General features: G+C 39.7%; 1 protein-coding gene across 11 annotated transcripts in view; it reads left to right on the plus strand.

Moving 5' to 3' along the window:
• SIPA1L2 (signal induced proliferation associated 1 like 2) overlaps window positions 1-20,028 on the plus strand; it is a 245,594-nt gene that overhangs the window by 38,639 nt on the left and 186,927 nt on the right. For 10 of the 11 annotated variants that reach the window (XM_074990163.1, XM_074990169.1, XM_074990167.1 and 7 more), the window contains exons 2-3: window positions 7,544-7,635; window positions 13,866-13,937. The gene's annotated coding sequence lies outside the window, so the exon portion shown is untranslated. The remainder of the gene's footprint in view (window positions 1-7,543; window positions 7,636-13,865; window positions 13,938-20,028) is intronic. The other variant, XM_074990165.1, reaches the window with a different exon arrangement.

Below are 20,028 nucleotides of genomic sequence, written 5' to 3' on the forward strand. Positions count from 1 at the left end.
CATGAACTAGTGAGGATATTGAATTACAAAGTGAACTGCACAGGGTAGGGACTTTTTGTCTATAAAATGGTCACTTTTGTGGCACAGTGTTATTTCCAAACAGTTTTGCATGTTGAAATGTAATGGGTTAACTTGGTTAACATACTTCAAAAACAATTGTGAGTAACCCTTTTTTCCTGTTTTATAAATATTGGAGAGGCAAAACAGTGTCTCAGAATTAAAGATATGTTAAAATCAGCAGCAGATTATCTTCAAATACACAAGTGCAAAAATTCTCATCTAAAGATGGAAATCAAGTAATCGCAGTGTGACATATCCAAAAACAAAATGTTATTGCTAGTGAAATTTGTGCAGTATCTATTTTATTTCAGACAGTTAAGTCTGTGAACGTCTGATGAATAGTACTTTCATTTATCATTAGTGCAGCAAAAGAATTTTGGTAGTAATAGAAGACTTTGTTCCACGGTAAATAGACAGGGATAGCAAAATTGTGTTCATGCCTTGAGTAATACTTGGTGGCAGTGAAAGAATGCCCATTTCTTTTTCTTCTACCTATCATTCACATTTCCCTTATTGAGCTGCTCTGGGTGCCTTTAGTTTAAGTGGTTTATTTGTATATTTCTCTACTTCAGTCCATATTTCTTTATATGAAAAAAATACAAACTATGTAATATTAAGTATTTGCAATTCTTCTGCCGTGATAGCATGATTAAGAATATGTAGCTGAAATTCTGCCTACCTAGTCTTTGCAGAGAAGAGCACATTCATCATATACAGAAGAGGAAGCAAAATTAGGCTGATGACCTAACCAGAAAGTAGGTTTTAATTTCCAACTATTCTGTGGCAGGTTTTTCTGAATCCTCCTTGTTTACCAATAAAGAAAATGTGGGAAGGCAACGTTGATCATAATAATCGTGAACAGGGGATAGGCTGACTTTTATATCAGGAGATGGTGCAGGTGCTTATTGAGGCTCCAAAGTGATACTAGATCTGTTGTCAGTATATATTCAAACATACCTGTTTTGTTAAGTGACAAAAATGAATTTTTACTACCCTTCAGTCACGCATAACCAATGTGGGTTTGGATGAGTGGCCTGGATTCATGTCATATAAGCTATTCAACAAAACTGTTAAATTCCAATTGGAGCGTAACCTGTGCAATCCCATTTGTCATTCATTCTGAAGTGGCTCATGACCATGAGTGCCAGCCTCAGGGCAGACACCACAAACTGGCTGTATTTTCTATAATTAGATTTCACCAGCCCAGTAACATGTGAACTTGTGAAGCACTGTAACAGCCTTACCATGGAGTCAGAGACAGTCCTCTTGTGCATTCTTTTTTGCCACCCAGGCAAGCTGCAATTAGTGACAGTTGATTATCCTGAACCAAAGATCACAAAAGATTCAGGTTGTTTCCAGTCTCAAGAGACCAGTAATTTAGAGCAGGTCAATTTGTACCTTACGTCTCACGCCGGAAATACCACTTGTAGCCAATGCTGTGGTAAACCAGCTAAGGATTTACTAACTAGGAAAAGGAAATACTTTATCTACTGGCTAAATGAAGCCCATTTATTTTATCTCTCCCACACACTCTTGCACACAGTTTGTTTGTAGAAGTTCACAGAGTTGTAGTCATCTGTCAGCATTGAATGTCTTTTAGGGTTAACCCTAGGGATCTCTGCTTCTGTTTTCTGCCTTCAGACCTGTGTGAGTCTGAATAACAAAGAGATAAGTTTTGTTTCTCTCTATCTTCTTCTTCCATATTTCAAACAGATGCACAGAGTCTTTTCATGATGGGTGAAAGGGCAATTAATGAAGTCTTTGTATCGTGATGCCCCACCATGGCCCATTTGATTTTGATAGTTGTCTTAATGAGCAGGAGATGATTCCTTCTGACAGTTTGACATATTTAGTTATAAAGCAAAATCTTAAACATTACCTTTATAAAATGTGACTGATATATGATTATAATGTGTACAGCAATTTACAAGCATTTTAGAAAGTCTAACCACACTGTTTTCGGTTCAGTAATTATCTTAACTATACTAATATATAGGTGATTTGTACTGAATTTGTCAGTGCTTGGCTGAGACGTAAAGCCTTGGGAAGAGCAGGCATCTGGTCTGCCAGAGTCACACCATTATTTTCAAATCTGCTATCAGTTGTATAAGTGCAGTTTCACTGAAGAGCATTATTTGAAGGAAGAGTTTGGCAGATTTAATTAAGAACAGCATTTGGCCCGATGTATCCTTATTGCTGGTGCCGATGAATGCACCAGCTCTCCACCTCTGATATGAGATGAATGAGAACACCAGAAAGTGATCATTGAATTGCTCAGTATTAGCAGAGGTACCCGACAGATGATGATATATATTGAGAAGTACATAGTGATATCCGGACATACCTTGTACGGAATGGGACTGATGGCAATTTCCTGCTGTGTACCTGACAAATCTTATTGATTTAAGTTTGGGTGCTATTGTGGGCTAGGGATTATATCTAATTCCATGGGGGACATGACATTAGCCCTCCAGGAACTAAGAACAGCAAAAGTTGATTAGGCAAATTCACTACAGTTGCAACAGCTCAAGGCATCTACCACCATCTGTTGTATAGGTGCTCATATAATAGTTTGAACCGGATTCTCCAAGGGCTACTAGATAAAGTGAGGCTCTTTGGATAAATACCCTGCAGTTAAACTGATTCGGGGCTTTCATTTTGATCCAATGACTGTGACAGGACCTTCTATCAAAGGGTAGGCCCCAATCCTTAGGGATGGTTTGGAAAGGTCTGATGCTGACCAGAACCATTATGAGAATGAGAGGGTGATATCTGGTAATTTATTAGCACGCAAGTGGCTTCTTTTATTGTTTTTATGATTTTTTTCTGTAATGCTTTTACTTTAAGAATAAACGTGCTTGTTTAGAGTTGTGTGGTAACTTAGCTATGGTAATTATGCTGTTTACGATCTCTGAAGACAACAGTAAAGCAGGCTTGCTTAGGCAGCGTAACTTTGCCGGGAAGGTCACAGTAGAGGCAGGGAGCTGTGCTATGGGGAAATGCTGCAGTCAGCAGGGTGGCAGATGCACATCTTCACCTAAGAGAGGTGATGGCTGACCAACTGAGAGTCTAGAATATTCCCTTTGCTGGACCTTGCAGGGGAAATGCAGGTACATTAGCCCTGGACTGTGGCACTGGATATCACCTGAGGTGATTTATAATACTGATTTCTTTTTTATATGCAACTGAAGAAAGCGTGGATAACCTGGGTAAACATGAATAAAGGCTCCAGCTGCAGGAATTGTGTTGGTGCTTTCTTTGAATAAATTTTTGGAAGCAAGACTTCAGCTCTTAATTTGGTTCAGATAATTTAGGGATGAGCCTTTTTAGTTCTGTAGATAGGTAACAAAGATAGACCTGTAGTCCTTTTTCCAGATTGTAAGAGCTGATTTTCCTATCCTATCTATCAAAACTGTAATTATATTCACATGTGTTTCATTAGGCTACAAACTTCTGACTTAAATACCTCCTGCCAAGAATGTTATGGTCCTCGTAGGGCAGCTCCTATTAATCCTCTTAGTATACCCTGAGTTAAATCCGATGTCATGTTGAAGAAGGCAATACCAGATTTCCCATAGACTTTGGCGACACTAGGATCTGAGATAATATATTTTAGGTTATGCTTTCTTGCACTGAAAGGATGTTAGTGTGTTCCTCTGTGTAGCCACATCAGTGCAGGGATTCCTTTGTTCTTGATCAGCTTCAGCTACATTTTTTTTTTTTTTTTAAATTACGGCCAAATTAGATTAGCAATGTAAGAAGAGAGATCTGATTCTCTGGTACAGACTAAAACGCAGGGCTGTATCTTCCTCAGTGAAGAGACAATGGAAATGTAATGATCATATTATAAATAGTAAATTTAAGTGCTGCAAGTTCTTAGAATGTGCTTGAATGTGGTGATCTGTGATTCTGTGAAAACCAGCTATACTGTCTTGGGCTTTTACTTTTTGTGAGAGGAATGGGAACAACTCAAAGATGTTATTCAGGATGGGGAAAGAATATTTACAGGTATCGACTAAGTTCTGCATGATGGAATTCATATTGAGAGGAAACCCAAGGGATTCCTCCAAATTAAAATGATTAATTATCTGCCTTGTGCCAATTGGCTATTGTGCCACTTGCCTGAGGTGGTAGATGGTGGATGTGGGAGAGCCTCTGTGGCAAGTCTGTATGGGCTGCTGAATTCTGTGTCTATTACCACTAGACTTTTATTTTGTTCTTACCATTTGCCCTGATCGCATCGGCAATGAGACAAAAATGTTAGCTTAAGACCAGTCGTTGCCATTTTATCTAGAATATGGTTTCTACACATCAAGACAATAAGGTGATAAAATACCATCTGTTGGTTACCTCTAGTATTTGAACTGTTATAGCTGCTGCTGGAAGAATAGCATCCACGTTAATTTTCTTATTCAGTGTATATCCCCTCTTTCCATTACATTTTTCTGAACTGGTTCTGATTAGTAAGTAAATTTTGGCAAGCAAACAAGAATGAAGTGAGAGGACATACTTGAACGTGATCAGGCAGTCTGTCAGTTTCTCCCCCCAATTCTGTTTACTTTGTTCAAATGATGTAAAATGTTTTTAAGATGCACGAATGGTCCAATGTTGTTTTATTGTTTCCCAAAATAAAAGGCACCGAATCCCCTGATAATTACAGATAGTCATAAATATATTCTCCCCTGCTCTTTCCCTCCCACTGAAAATTTCAATTTATCAGTAAAAAAGAAAATAAACCTCTTCAGCCAAAAGATTTGGCTGAAAACAAAAAAAAAAAAGTGGAGTGAAAATCTGCTGTAGTGGCCCTTTTGAGTAGTAATTCAGGGGCCTTACGAGCCACAGTCCTCTTTATTGCTGAGCCACCACCATTAGAGCTCACACAGCATCAGTTACTGATTTTTTTTTTTTTTTTTTTCCCCTCTGTATAGTTTCAAATTCTGAATATTGTAGTTCAGTACTCAGTCTTTGGTTTCCAAATCTGTCGCTGCTATTTCTACTTTTTACAATGACTGTTCCTTTCGTATGGGCTGTGAGTGCTTGTGCTACAAAAATTGAAATTTAAGTTTTCTTTTCAGTTTGAAATACAGCAGTGCCTCAAAGCATGCATATAAATCAGGGCTCTGCACACTAGGGGTGTAAAATGCCATTTAATTGGTTAAAGTAGTTAAATGGTAAGTTTAACTGGTTAGCCAGTTAAAGGCAGGAGTGGCTGGGGAGGCTGCTCCGCCACAGCTGGGTTGGAGCATTCCGTACAGTGGCACATCAGGGACCCAGGCTCCTTGGGGTCATCTGGAGCATGTCTGCCCATGTTGCTGCCATGAGTGGAGGGTGCTCCAGCTTGGCCCGGCTGCACCGTGAGCAGGGCCACACCAGCCAGGCAGAGCAGCCTGGGTCCCCAGTGTGCTACAGAGTCGCTGTAACATCCTCCCCAGCTGTCCCCTGTACCCTTCTGCGCTCTCTCCTCCCACCCCCAGGCTGCCACAGAGAGAAACTGCTCTTGGACAAAACTTTAATTACTCCAACCCCTACCAGTTAACAGTAACTGATAACCCTCATCTGTTTAGGATGAGGCTCATTGGTTAACCAGTTAAACATTACTATCCCTAGCACACACATTGAATAGGGGAAAGTACTATCCCAGAAATACTTTCAGCCTAAATAACCAAGCTGACTTACACCTGATTTATTCTTACAGGCGGGTCAACCTAACTTTTATCACTTAAGGCTGTGAAAAATTTTGCACCCTGAGTACCATAATTAGGTCAGTCCTAACCCTAGTGATCCAAACATGCATTATCCTTTTTTCCCACGTTTTTGGAATCATGGTGTTTATAATTAGCGTTGTCCTGAAAGGCTGGATTCAATTTATCAACTTTTATTTTCCAAAAATTCAATTTTAAGCATTTTATTGATTCTCAGACAATCTATTTTTGGTAATTCGGGTGTGTGTGTGGTGGTTATCACATTATATATAGGATGAAATAAAAAAACAGATTTCACTGAAAATCTAACGTTATTGGACAAAATCATTTGACTAGTGTATAGTCGAAATCGTTAGGAGTGGAGAAAGGGGATGCAGAGGAGTGTTAAGTGTTTGAGGGTTTATGTAGAGGCTGCTATGTGAGTGTGTGAAGAGGCCTTTTTCATGCATTCTGCTTTGTGATAGCTGGTGTGGCCTTATGGGAGTGGCCAGTGTATGCACATACTGGTTGGATCCTCTGGCCTTTGCTGCAACTCTCGTTGTGGGGCATAAATAGTAATAGTCCCAGGCATCACCTTTCTAATCTTTCTTCTTATTGTGGAAGGAAATGACATGGGTTCTGCCGTATCCAGGTTACTATAACTGTGTAGGAGAGGATAAGAATTCCCCTTAAGCTTTAATAAGGATCACAACTTTTTATTTTGCTGCTCCTATTTAGAACATTATCGTCTGTGAGCTATCACTGTGGGAATGAAACTAAGAGGAGGTCTGACCTAGTCATAGCAACCTTTTGTGCAGGGCTCTTACATATTCAAGAGAATATTTCAAAACTACATGACTGGAGGAAATTTATTCTAATTGTGTGTTAAATACCATTCTGCTCTAGACTCTTTGGGCATAGTCTCCACTCTTTGGTTTTCTTTGGAATACTTACTTAGGATAGTAAATTAAGGATGTTCAGAAGTTTTGCATGTTCATAATTTGAACGTGGCAGAGCTGCTGAGGAAACTCTCATGTGAATCTGAGTAGTCTGACATCCTGTTGAGAGCAGGTTGTTTTCCTCCACGGTTGTCTGCTCCAATTAATGGTTATTTGTGTTGACTGTATTTATAGCACACCTATATACTATGTTATTTTTTCCTCTATATCAGAATATATCTAGAAAGCTACGTCTATATCTGTACAGTATGAATCTTGTTTAAGGCACAGTACCCGACAGCTGTCAGTTAAAAGGTTTTATGTATCAAGTTCAAATAGAAAGTCAGTATAAGATAACTAGATACTGTGTGTTCTGGAGTAAAATAGCATCACAGGGCATTTTTCTGGAAGAGAATACATATGGTTTCTGTTCAGTAATGTAGTCCATCCCTCCAAAACATACTGTCTACAATATGGCAAACTAAAATGGACATGGAAACTATTACAACTGTTCCATTGCTTCATACGACTTCTCTGAGTTGACTTCACGAGCTGTTCTAAAAATATTTTCTCTTGGTGTCAACTTGCTGTTTTTAAGCATTTGCTTAGTGTGTCAGCTGCTGGCACGGCTGTATTTTTAATTGGAAATAGTCAGGTAACACCTTTTTCTGCTGCTTAGTCTCTTTTGCCACTGCCTTCACAGTTTTCCACCTGGTTTTCTGTGCAATGCCATCAAGGATTTCTGCCCCATTTAGTAACTTTCTACCCAAGATCTGTAGTTGCATCTGTAAGACATTCATTAACATTTTCAGCGCATTCATATTCTCATACTCTCTTCTTTTTTCTTTTTCTTTTATTTAATAGGTATCTGAGGCAGTGCAAGTCTTCCACTGCTCTTATTTTAGGGTTGGGGAAGATCAGGACCTTTCCTTGGGAGCACAACTGGGAAACATTAGGTAGGTATTTCAGAGTCAGTAGTGTTAGTTTCACTCGCACTGTCCTTGATTATTCTGATCTTCATGTTTTTGCTCCTCTCTGAATATCAGCAACTGTAAAATGGGAAGGATGAAGAGAGATGTAATGGGCATTTGTACCTTAGCAGAGGAATCTCTTAATGCGATAGGCGTACTAGCAGTGCAGGTTCTTTGCAACCACTGATCACTGACTATTTTCTGTTGCAGCTCTAAGTGTGCCATTCTCATTGCTAGGAATAAGTGATGAGGCAGGTTGGTGAGTTGTAGAAAAGCTGTTAGTTAGGGTAAACCCTCAACATATGCAGTTTCAAGTTGCATGTAACTTGCTTTAATGTGAGTTAAATGCAACTTTAATGCGAATAGTAACCGAAAGATAGCCGTGCTAGTCTATATGCTATCAAAACAAAAAAGCAGTCCAGTAGCACTTTAAAGACTAACAAAATAATTTGATCTGAAGAAGTGGGTCCATCCCATGAAAGCTCATCACCTAATAAATTATTTTGTTAGTCTTTTTAAAGTGCTACTGGACTGCTTTTTTGTTTTAACTTTAACTCAAGTTAAGCACAATTTGATTCTGCTCTGCATCCACTTCTCCCTGCCTTCTCCCAGCCCCACGTGTTGGATGTATTGGGGCAGGTTCAGTGGAGGGTGACAAAAATGATTAAGGAGCTGAAGCACATGACCTGTGAGGAGAGGCTGAGGAGTTTGGGCTTATTTAGTTTGCAGAAGAGAAGACGGAGGAGTGATTTAATAGCAGCCTTCAAATTCCTGAAGCGGAGCTCTGAAGAGGATGGAGAGAAACTGTTCTCAGTTGTCAGATAGCAGAACATGGAGCAGTGGTCTGAAGTTACAGAAGGAGAGGTGTAGGCTGGATATTAGGAAAAACTACTTCACCAGGAGGATGGTGAAGCACTGAACTGTGTTGCCTAGAGAGGTGGTGGATTCTCCATCTCTAGAAGTTTTTAAGTCCTGGCTTGACAAGGTCCTGACTGGGATGATTTAGATGGGGTTAATCCTGCTTGAAGCAGGGGGCTGGGCTAGATGACCTGCTGAGGTCCCTTCCATACCTAGGATTCTATGTTTCTATGAACCATTTTATATTGTTTCTTTCAGTCTGCTCTCGGTTGTTTCATTGACAACATATTCTGCTCCACATATGTTGTTGGCTTCACTATTGGCTAAGTGTACTTCAGTACTTCATTATCTAAATCATAAGAGCCATAAAAATCATCAGGAGTTCAATAGATAACCCAACTCAGCAACCAACTGGAGAGGTGCAAAGAACCCTGAATGGTTGTCAGCTTTTAACATAAACTACATGTACAACATATAAAAATAGTAACAACTTGCTAGTTATAGGCTTCAGTGATGTGACTTGCTTGACCAGGTCACTAATCATGTAATGCATGCCAGTACAGGTTTTCATGCATACATTGCTTTCCGAGGGAAAATGGCAATGGCATGTCAATGAAAATTGAAAGCATAAAAAGCAATAGGCTGAAGTTGGAATGAATATACAAAGAGATTGTTGTAAGTAATCATACACATGCATGTCCTGTTTTTGTATGTATAGTAGTTCAAATACATACACAGAAATGATACAATGTGAAATACATTCAAATACTAAAAATTCAAAAAATTAGATAAGCAAATAAACGATCTGATTCAGGAAAGATTTTTAAAAATTGTTGGAGTTTTGTTAAATGAAAATCATTTAAGATCACTTGATTTAGTGACTTTTGCAATTGTGTTAACTTAAGATTTTTTAACAGATACACACGTAACAGAATAATTTATTTTGCACTTGCCTTTTTGTTACAAATTTTTAGATTCCTCCCGCCCCCCAATGCTGGGCAATAGAGAACTGAAAGATTGATAATGATTTTAAATCATGATAAAAGGTAACATAAATGTATCTTGACGTTGTACAAACTCATTTAAATAACTGCCTTGCATGAAGTGCCTAGCATCCTTGGACCAGCTGATGTGAGCTCATCATAGGATTTGTCCATGTATTTATTAATATATTACCGGTCAAACCTCTTTAATCTGGAACTCTCTCGTCCCACAACATCCATAATCCAGCATGATTTTTCGTTAGTTGGATGATCATTTATGGATGTGGCTGGGATTCCTGTCATCCCATAAAGCTTGTTTATAGCCACCAGTCCTGGCTTTCAGTGTTCTGTGCTGTTATTTAGCTGTAATTTACCCGCAAATGTCTTCCAAACCCAGTAAGCAATGGAAATGTTGGTAATGCTGCTAGACCATATTGACCTCCCTGGTCTGGAAAATTCTCTGTTGGCACCAGTCTTGTCCAGTTTAGGATAGTACATCAGAAGAAATCTCTAAATGGAAATTCCATTGTGGGCTTTAATTAGACAATACAGCTTCCCAAGCTGGAATTTGGCCTGGATATTAGAATTGACACAATCACTGAAGTGCCATAAGATTTGTACTGAGCACGTGTGGTCTGGGTCTTTGGTTTTATGTAGGATATATTGTCCTTTAATGCTGTGTACAGTCATTGATTTTTATTATTGGAAGGATGATATTCTTAAATATGCTTAATAGTAGATATCATCCCAAAAACTAAGTGCTTTACAAACGTACACTGTCCTGAGAAATTTACACTTCAGAAACTTAGGGCACTGGTTCTCAGACTTTAGCAACTTGAGGACCCCCATTTTCATTTTAAAACTTTCCATGAACCCCCATCTGGCTAACTTTCACTGGGGAAGCTCAGTCCCAGGCACCACCCCATCCCACTTGTTGCACCCCTTCTGACTCCACCATTCTCAACCCTCCCCATCCCATTCTGCCCCCACCTCCAAGTGCACCCCATCCCTGCTCCTCCTCTTCCCCCCTCATTGCCTCCTGCATGGTGCTGTAAAACTGTTTGGTCGGCATGGGAAGGTGGATGGTTTGATCAGTGTGGCTGCGTGACCCAGACAAGACTCTCAGACCAGGATCTGCAGACCCCAGTTTGAGAACTATAACCTTAAGGCATGTCTATTCTACAGCCCTCAATGAACTGATGTTAGGTCAACTTACAGCCACCACACTAGTTACTGGGGGGGATGTAAGGGTCACGCTCTACTCTTTCCGCTGGTGGTGCACATCCTCACCAAGAGCACTTTGACCAATTGAAGAGAAGTGTGGAAGGGAGAGCTGACAGCCCGGACGCTCTGCTCTGTGTAGCTCTCTATCAGTTTTGCTGCCCCTCCCCAGGCCCTTGGCTCCCTGCTCCCAGCTGCCCAAACTTCTTGCCTCCCTCACCCAGCTCCATGCTGGGAAGAGGCAGCTATTCAGGCTTCTGGCTTTCTTGAGTCGGGAACCTGCCAGGCAGCAAACATGTCTGGAAACAGGGAACTAGTAGCAGCCATACTTGAAACTGCCAATTATAGCTGGTGTAAGTAAAATAGCTATCCCAACTTAAGTGCTATGTTTCTTGTCTACATGGAATTATGATGTCAGTGTAATAGGACATTTCCATCTGTGGGACCAGGCAGCAGTGTGTACACTCACCTATAAGCTACTTTTTGTTGATCACTGTAATGTTGTAGACCAGGCCATAGTCCTGAAACTGCCTCTGCTTTGGCACAAGAATCTATCTGCTTGAGGCAACTGCAGGACTGGGAACTAAACAGAGAATGAGAAGAATAAAAGTAACTGATCAGATGGCAAACTTCTGCACCTACCTTGTGATTCCGTAGTTTTCACTCTTTCCTTTGCTTTTCCTCACTTCCCTTTCTGTATGTCTTTTGAAAAATAAAACAGGAAAAATCTTTATATAAGTTGGTCTCATGTATGGTGTGGTTGCTTGATACTTCTGTTTTGCATCACACTCAGACGTACTGCTATTTCCTTAATTCTTTTGCTCTGTTGTTCTTGGTCTGTGCTTTGGAAAGAAGCAGCATGTTTTCTCTTTGAAAAGAAACTTGAAGTACAATAGATGCCTTGTATAAAACACCTGCACAGTAGGAAATGAAACAGAATTTTTTAGCTCTCGCTGCATGTTGAGTTTGCTATTGCCTTTCCTGCCGGTAAACAAAAGCAATCAGTTAACAGAGCGGAAATAGATTTGTTTACAGGATGTTTTCTGTATGAAAGGAAGGAAAAGTGCATTTTACAGAGATCAGCCCATTGTGTTGGGGATATTGCATGTTAAATTAAGTTTAGGTTTCTGAGGGGAAATAGCAGCAAAACATATGCAATCATTTCAGCCTTGACTTTGAGAAGTATACTGAGCAACTCATGTTAACCTTTAAAATCAAAGGGGGTTGTTGGTTATTCAGCCCCTCAGGGTCTCTCCCTGACTACTACACTTGTGTTTTAAGAGCTTGATTAACTATAGACAGTATGTTTTTAACAATAAAACCTAGGAATTTGTAGAACATGAATATCTCTATACTTTATCTAATGGTAAAATCACCTTGAAAATGCATGACTTATTTATTTCTTCAGATTGCTTAGCACCCCTTTCCAGTTGGCAAACTTTTGACATATAATGACCTTCACTGTTAAAAACAAAAACAAAACAAAAAAAAATTTAATTTCCTCCAAATAGGGGTGTAATGTTTTCCTTTTTTGGCATGACTCGAAACATAATAAATCTGATTCTAGTTAGAAATATGATAGTAATTCTTTATCAGAGAGCTTGTCAAAGCTCAATTTACAAGTTAAATCATGTTTTACTTTTCCTAGCAGCCAACTGTGTGACGTCAATCTATGATAATTCATTTGATTTTTTTTTTCATTATATCGATTTTGTATCCTCTAGCACCCACTGTCATTACCGTCCACAAAGATTGTGGACTTTCTGTTGCTTCATCAAAATTCAAAGATCTTATACAAGCAAACAGACTGTTTTAGATATATTAACTGGCAGTGCAGACACTAATAAAAAGTTCTGACGAGTCATGCATGGAGTAGATATAGTCCATGACAAGGTATTAAGTATTTTTCTACCTTCATTTTATAAAGTGGAAATCTATTGTAATCATTCTACTTCATGTCCATTAGAAGAAGAAGAATTGGAGATACATATCTCCTAGAACTGGAAGGGACCTCTGGAGGTTATCTAGTCCAGTTCCCTGCCCTCTTGGCAGGACCAAGCACCATCCCTGACATCCATCTGTCCTAATGAGCCTCCACAAGGATTGAACTCTCAACCCCAAGTTTAGCAGGCTAATGCTCAAATCACTGACTTATCCCTCTCCCAAAAACACAGATGTTGCTGTGAGCAGGATTTGAACCTGTTCAGGGAAACCCTATTGGATTTCAAGGCCAATGCCTTAACCACGTGGCCATCACAGTTGTGGGGGCTTGTCTGGGACTTGAACCCAGGACCTCTCCCAACCCAAAGGAGAATCACACCCCATTCTTCCCCTCTGTCTTAAAGCATTTAATAGTTGCATGTAGTAAAAACACGAAACTATGTAATTCAAACCATGCTAAAATCAGTTTGCTTAAAATATAGCTAAAAGCCAAAAATGCTTAAGTTCTAGGATAAGGTGACCAAATTATAAATTAGATTGTATTTTAAAATGCCATGTATAATGGTAAGAATGATTTTTTTTTTCCAAGGTGCTGGTTCAGTGCTCTGGGCAGCATTCCTAACCAAAGCCAGTAAAAATGGTGTGGTCTGGGATTTTGTGTAAGGCTGTTTTAATAAGCAGAGGTCACAGCAATTCTGTTAGTCCAGATGCAGATTGAAAAGGGTTCAGTCATTTCAGGATTTGTGTTCTAGATTTGTGTATTGATCAGCTAGACAGACCTACATACAGTTTTCCTGTTCTAGCTTTTTTCATACACTTCTATTCATTTGTAATACTCTTCGGGCAGTAGATGTACAGATTGTGGATTTTCTTCATTAATGTCTCAACAAATGGGCTCTTTTTTTAAGCTCAACATTAAATTGCTTGATATTTTGTAGTTAGAAATAATTACCCTGTGCTTTAGTATATTAATTATACCAAAGCGGGTATAGCCATAAATTGTATAGAATTTGAAACAGTTCTGCTAATTTCTCGCCATCTAGTGCTGTATTTCCATATTTGTGTGTGTAGAGAACTATCTTAAATAGTTTAAACTATAGAATACGAATTATATTTACATTTATTTATTTGTTATATTTATATACCTGTGACCAATATAAACGTTTAGGGTACCTTCAAATTAAAAATAAGGGTTTCTCATTTGACTTTTAGGTGCCTCTTCCTTTTTCCAGTATTAATAAACAGAGATGCGAAGACTTACTTCTGGAACCCCTATAACCAAAGGTAAGCATACCCATTAATCTGTTGAGTAGTGATTTCAAAGCCAGGCTGCCTAAAAGAATATTACCCACTCCAGTCTAATTTTTAAATAGTTTAGAAAACCTGATTTTACAAAATTTTCACAAGCTTATGCATCTACATTTATGCATGCAAGTAAACAACTCGAATATGTGAATGGATTTTATCACGCTTAGAACCTTAGGCTGTAGTTTTGGAAAGTTTGGTCTAACTTTACAGGAGTTTCAGTTTACAAAATTATTGGTAAATTCTTGAATTATCTTCCCTGTGCAATAAAAGAGACGGTCATAACAGTAAATGAATGATTAAAGGTTTATTCATTACTCTTAGTTGATAAGACATTCAAAATACATAAGGAACTGGTTTGTTGAGGAAAAAGTGCTGTGTGCAAAGTAATAATGCGCTGTCAGTGCTCCTATAATAAGGGATTCCAATAGAAATATTCCCTAGTGATTAAACCCTGTTTTCAGTGGGGGGTGGGGAAGAGATGTGATGTATGTGTAGGTGAGGCACTTTAATAGATTTCACAGATCTTCTTCTCTGCATTTGTCTTACTATCTAAGCAAAGATTCTCAAAACTATAACCAATGTCGGATGACATGGCACAGGGCCAACTTGCACTAAGCAGTGGCGCTGGATAGAAAAGTATATTTGGCTTACTGATGATGTTCATTTGGTGAATTGTTTGATAATTTTGACAGGGATTTTGTTGCTTTATTCCAATTTTGTGGTCGATGCCAATTGTAAAATATCAAGAAGTATTTTTGAACCACAGGGATAAATCCTCTCAAGTAGAGATGACTAGTTAGCAGGGAAGGTGTGATCTCCAAAGAAGACAGGGAAGTCATCTCAACTTTCCACCGTACTTAGTGGAGAAGAGGTAAGAAAGGATCCTTGGGAGCCTGTCAGTGCCTCACTGATGATAGGTAATGTTTTAGAGTAGACACATGCTTCGATGAATCAAAACGATCTGTCTTCAAAATTCATTCTACAAGGCCATTGAAGGTGATGGCTTCTAATTTCCAGCTAATGAATTGGAGAGGCATTATTTTCATTTGAATGCCAAGGACAATATTGTATGGCCCAGTGCTCCCTTTGTTAGGCGCTAACTGTTGAAGTTCTGCTGTTGCCAATGATAGAGCATGAACAAGGAAATACTTCTTTGCTAATTGAAAAGAAGAAAAGTGGAAAATCACTTTCAAGCTTTAAAGAGGGTATTACAAATATGAGGCTATTGCAAAAGAAGTAATGTTTGTGTGTGTCATATAGCTGTATCTATCTCAGTAGCCTTTGCATTTCTTCAACTGTGCCAAACTAGAATTGTCTCCTGTTTATTTTAATTTATTAATATTCTTTCTCATTTTCTTTCATATGATGTTAGGGTTGCCAAACTTCTGATTACATAAAACTGAACACCCTTGCCTTGCCCCTTCTTCAAGGCCCTATCCCCACTCTTCAACCCGCTCACTCACTCAGTTTCAGCAAGCTGGGATGTGGGATTGCAGCACAGGAGAGGTTGAAGGTTCTGGCTGGAGGTATGGGTTCTGGGATGGGGCTGGACATGAGGGGTTTGGGGTTCAGGAGAGGGCTCGTGGTTGAGGCCAAGAGGTTTGGAGTGCAGGAAGGGGCTCTGGACTGAAGCAGGAAGTTGGGCTCTGGACAGGGGGGGGGTGAGCTCTGAGGCTGAGCTATAAATGAGTTCAGAGTGTAGGGGGGGCTCTGGGCTGGGGCTGCAGGTGGGGCGTGTCTGTGGGAGAGATGAAGGATATAGCTGTGAGTGAGGGTGCTGGGGTGGGGTCGGAGATGAAAGGTTTCATGCCTAGGTGGGGGCTCTGGGCTGGGGCTAAGAGTTTGCAATTTGGAAGGGGGTGAGTGTTCTGGCCAGAAATGAGGCATTCCTGGTGTGGGTGGGGGCTCCTATTTGGGGCAGAGAGAAGGGGTGTGTGCTCCAGGAAGGGGGTTCCAAGCCGAGACAGGAGATTGAGGGGTAGGAGGGGTTTAGAGTGCAGACTCTGGGTGGCACTTATTTCAGGTGGCTCCCGGGAGCAGCCAGTATGTCCCTCTGGCTCCTATGCAGAATGGCGATCAGAGGGCTCTGCAAACTGTCCCCATTCACAGGTGCCACCCCCACAGTTCCTGTTAGCTGTGATTCCTGGCCAATGAATCCTGCAGGACTGTCACTTTGGGCAGGGGCAGTGTTCCGAGTCCCCCCATACGCCCCTATGCCTGAGAGGTGAGGGATGGGCTGGCTGCTTCTGGGAGCTGCGTAGAGAAAGATGCTGTGGCCAATCAGACATTTAGTGAGCCGCCAGGGTCCCTTTTTTGACCAGATGTTCTATTCCAAAAACAGATGCCCGGCAACCCTGTGTGATGTACTGTAAAACATCAGTGCTTAAAATTTGATGTAACAAGCGGTTCCTTCTAACTACTGTTTTCTTGATGCTGAACAACTTTCAGATTGAAATTTTGATAGGTGTGGTTAATGCCACATGGTGTCATCTGATTGTGTAACTCCAGGTGCAGGTACGACTTAGTGCTTGTTGAAATTTGTAATTTGGCAGCTTGCCTTTATTATGGATTGTAAATGTATGAGTATGGTAGTTGTATGTGGCATGATTGCCAGATCTCATTATACTGAAGAATGACTGCATCTGTAGTGTGCTGGCTGAATCAAAAATCAGATTATAATTTTGGTGACTTTGCAGATCTTCAGCTGGGATAAGTGACTGCTCATTGGAAAAGAACTGACATGACCAAAAATTGAAAACAGCACCAGCATGCTGAAAAATGGAGCTCTTTGTAAAAACTAATTAGACTGCTGCTGCAAAACTTTAAATAACTAAGGTTGCCAAAGACTTGAGACAGGGTAATATTTGCTTTGAAGTGAATTAAAGGTGATGCAGTCACTTTGTTTTTGTGGCCTCTAATTGTGTAAACTCCCTGATCTGGTCCAAATCAAGTGCAATGGGTTGTTTTTATAACTCTAGCGCACAGCTCTAGTTACGTACTGTAGTACTTTATGCTGACTGAACACAGCCTCTGATTACCATCTGGTCATCAAATGCTCCCAGCACCACAATAGGGAAATGACTGCTTCATTAGAGAGTGTAATCCCAAATGTGTGTCTCCCCTGAATAAACCCTTCTTTGGAAATTATTTCCTTAAGGGAATGTATGGAAAAACATTTTACACACCTTCCAGCTATATTCTTCCCCATTGTAATTCCTTTGACTTCCCTGTAGTATACAGTGCCATACGCTTGTAATAATTTTTGTCACCTAATGTTCTTTTTTAGAAAGTGTGGTGAATCTTTTTATGCACTGAAATAACATGTAACAGGCTGGCGAAGTTACAGATAGTAATATGCTTCTTGTTTCTGATCTGGGAATACCAAGCAATGGAATTAATACATTTTTATGTATTTGTATTAAACTTGAGCATACAATACTGATATGTATTAAGCTACTTCAATTTCCTTCACTTTATCTATATCACTTTCATGGTTCGCAAAACATTTGCTGTAGATTATATGTTTTACTTTAAAAACCCAGTACATAGAATCAAGAAACGAACATGTTCTGTGGATTTTATATTGATACATAATGTGGCATATTTAATTTTATACCCAGATATATATTTTATAAAATATATATCTGGGTATAAAATTAAATATGTCACATTAACAGATACTGATATGCTTTGTGTATGAGTTTGGAGTAGTAAATGATTTTGTGCAGGTTATTCCAAAAGGGAGTGACAATAAAATCTCTTTAAATTTCACAGTCCATGTGGGATTTCCACCTCTTGTGGGGGATGAGATTATGGGGACAGAAGTATAGTTCTGGCAGAACAGTGTTCCCTAAGTGCTGCAGGATGGTGAACAAGAATTTTCTCCCTGTTTTTAGTAGAGGAGGCAATGTTGTGCCTTCCCCTGATTCTTAAATAAGAGGGCGGGGGGAGGAATCCCATCTTTCCAGTAATATGTTTTACCTTTTGTTTGAGAGTGAGTGACTGAATAGCCCAAGTGCAGTCTAAAGCCAAAAATGTATTAAGTTTGTAAGAAAATAAGACCGCATAAAACATACATAGATGTAGATGTAACACAAATGTTAGCTAAGATTGTTAGACTACAACCTTAACTACTTCACAAGTGAGTGAAAAACAAAATGCTGACATGTTTAGTGCACCTGTGTGTATATCAATCTTGGAGGGTCCTCCCCATCTTCTTTTTGGCACTGATACGTCTCAAAAGTTAAGGTTGAATGATTGAATTTCTTTCTTGTTTTTTTGCTCCTGGCAGTCATTGAAATAAGTTCTGAGCCTTTTCCATTCTCCCTCCCCTCTTTTTCTAAATGAATAACCATATTTTACATTAAAGGGACAGTGTAAGTTTGACATCTAGTCATGCCATTTCAGGTACTATTAAAGTCATTTTGACAGCTTCTGTAGTATTATTGTAACCCCAGAGGCACTGAGACCACTGACAAGAAAGAGTGAAGTCTCTGCTCTACAGCCTTGGCTGAGAGCCGGGTGGCTTTTAGCTCATGTGGTAGAGCACAAGTCTTTAGCTCCTAAGGTTGCAGGTTCATTCCTTCCTGCGAATAACCTGAGTGCAGTGCCCTTTACATTATAATCATGCGCATTTTCTTCATAATTTTTTTTATTTTCCTTATTGTTTGTAAACACTGACTTTCATTTACTTCCAAGCACATAGACAAGATTATACAGCACTTTCAGTTTGTGGTGAACAAATATTGACTTTTTTTTTTAAATCTGGCTTTATTTCATAAATATTTTTGCTGGTTTTGAAAGAATAATTTGGTCAAGTGAAAGCAATTCAGATTATTCAAAAAAATTGTTAAAGTAGAATGGTTTCACCTTTGGATTCATGCATACGTGCATTAAATCACTATTGTTGAAATCTTTTCTTGGACATAAAGGCCTGAATCTTTTACTGAAGAGGTCAAAGAGAAAAATTTGCCAACAAGTTAGGAGATCACCTTAGAGAAGCTGACCCATGAATGGACACTAAAGGACCCAAAGTAATGAAGCATAAAAGTTGCCCAATATTCCTTTTCCTAAATGAGTAACAGGAGGGCTACATTTATATTAAGAACAGCCTAATTTCCATTCAGGGAATTGTTTCTTCTGTTAGTAGAGGAGTCTTGGTCCCTGATTGGGACGCCTTCATACTACCGTGATACAATAATGAATAACAGAAGAAAAGATGCTGTAGAATAGAAGTGGTAATCAGGCAGGAAAGCAGAGGAGGCACGGTTGAACAAAATAAAGTAGCAACGAGTTTAGGGATTACAATTGGAAACAGTGAAAATAATGAATGAACAGAATCACAGGGCTGGAAGGGACCTCAGGATGTCATCTAGTCCAGCCCCCTGCTTCAAGCAGGATCAACCCCTACTAAGTCATCCCAGCCAGGAATTAAAAACCTCAAGGGATGAAGAATCCACCACCTCTCTGGGCAAAGCATTCCAATGCTTCACCACCCACCTAGTGAAGTAGTTTTTCCTAATATCTAACCTACACCTTTCCCTCTTCAACTTCTGACCATTACTCCTTGTTCTGCCATCTGACACCACTGAGAACAGTTTCTCGCGCTCCCCTCCAGGAAGTTGAAGGCTGCTATTAAATCACCTCTAAGTCTTCTCTTCTGTAAACTAAACAAGCCCAAATCCCTCAGCCTATCCTCATAGGTCTTGTGCTCCAGACCCTTAATCATTTTTGTTGCCTTTCGCTGAACCTGCTGCAGCAAATCCACATTCTTTTTATACTGGGGGGCCCAAAACTGGACACAATATTCCAGATGTGGCCTTACCAGTGCCAAATAAAGACGAATAGTTAGTTCTCTAGATCTGCTCAAAATGCTCCTCATAATGCACCCTAGTATGCTGTTAGCCTTTTTGGCTACAAGGGCACACTGTTCACTCATATCCAGCCTTTCATCCACCATAACCCCTAGGTCCCTTTCCATTGTACTGCTGCTGAGCCAGTCGGTCCCCAGCCTGTAACAATGTTTGGGATTCTTCCACCCCAGGTGCAGGACTCTACCCTTCTCCTT

The sequence above is a fragment of the Carettochelys insculpta genome, chromosome 3 (genome assembly GCF_033958435.1).
Source record: "Carettochelys insculpta isolate YL-2023 chromosome 3, ASM3395843v1, whole genome shotgun sequence".
Classification (NCBI taxonomy): Eukaryota; Metazoa; Chordata; order Testudines; family Carettochelyidae; genus Carettochelys; species Carettochelys insculpta.